General features: G+C 45.1%; 1 non-coding gene across 1 annotated transcript; it reads right to left on the bottom strand.

Annotated features, from left to right (window-relative positions):
* Positions 1-518: 518 nt before the first annotated feature.
* LOC145027938 (small nucleolar RNA R71) lies at positions 519-625 on the bottom strand. The gene has a single exon (XR_013675699.1). It is a non-coding gene; the product is annotated as a small nucleolar RNA R71 (small nucleolar RNA).
* Positions 626-863: the final 238 nt, after the last annotated feature.

Raw genomic sequence — 863 nt, 5'->3', positions numbered from 1 at the left:
GTAAATCAGGAGCTTCTAGCGCTTCTTTGATAATTGAGGAGCCAATTCAAGAAGATATTGGATACGAGACCGAGGAAGAAGAGGAGGCAACGTACGAGCAAGAAACCGAGTCGGAGGAAGAGTTAGCGTTCACTATGGCTAACATTGATGAAATCCCCATGGGAGAATGGAAGAAGAGGATGCGCGACGACCATGGCCCGGGACTTGTGCAACCCGCAATTCCCGCGACTGCTACCTTCGAGCTAAAAGGTCATATCCTAGCTTCACTCAAGGAAATACCTTTCTATGGGAAAGATCATGAAGATGCCTACAAACATTTGGATGAAGTAAATGATGTTGCTGATTACTTCAACATTCCAAATGTAACCCGCGAAACTCAACTACTTCGTATGCTTCTGGTAACCTTCAAGGGTGCTGCTAAAGACTGGCTCAAGTCACTTCCCCCCGGATCAGTCACTACTTGGGCCAGAATGAAGGAAGAATTTATTGATCACTTTTGCCCACCATCCAAGATAGCCAAACTGAAGAAGGCCATTGCAAACTTTGAACAACAAGTTGGAGAGTCTTTATATGAAGCATGGGAGAGGTACAAAGGTCTGCTAAGAAATTGCCCACACCATGTTCTAAATAGCCAGCAAGAAGTTTCCATCTTCTATGATGGATTCAATGTCACAACCTGGCAGTTGCTAGACTCGCAAGGCCCACTTACAAAGAAGCCACCCCCGGTGATTAAAGAATTGATTGAAGAATTCTCTAAACACTCTAGAGAATACCACAACCCTAGGAATGATGTCACGAGGGGAGCCGCATACGCTGATACTGAAGATTTATCCGCGGTCATGGCCATGTTAAAAACCATGGAT

This window comes from Lactuca saligna, chromosome 1 (assembly GCF_052625555.1).
Source record: "Lactuca saligna cultivar CGN05327 chromosome 1, ASM5262555v1, whole genome shotgun sequence".
In the NCBI taxonomy this organism is placed as follows: Eukaryota; Viridiplantae; Streptophyta; class Magnoliopsida; order Asterales; family Asteraceae; genus Lactuca; species Lactuca saligna.
This window is presented reverse-complemented; position numbering and strand designations above follow the sequence as displayed.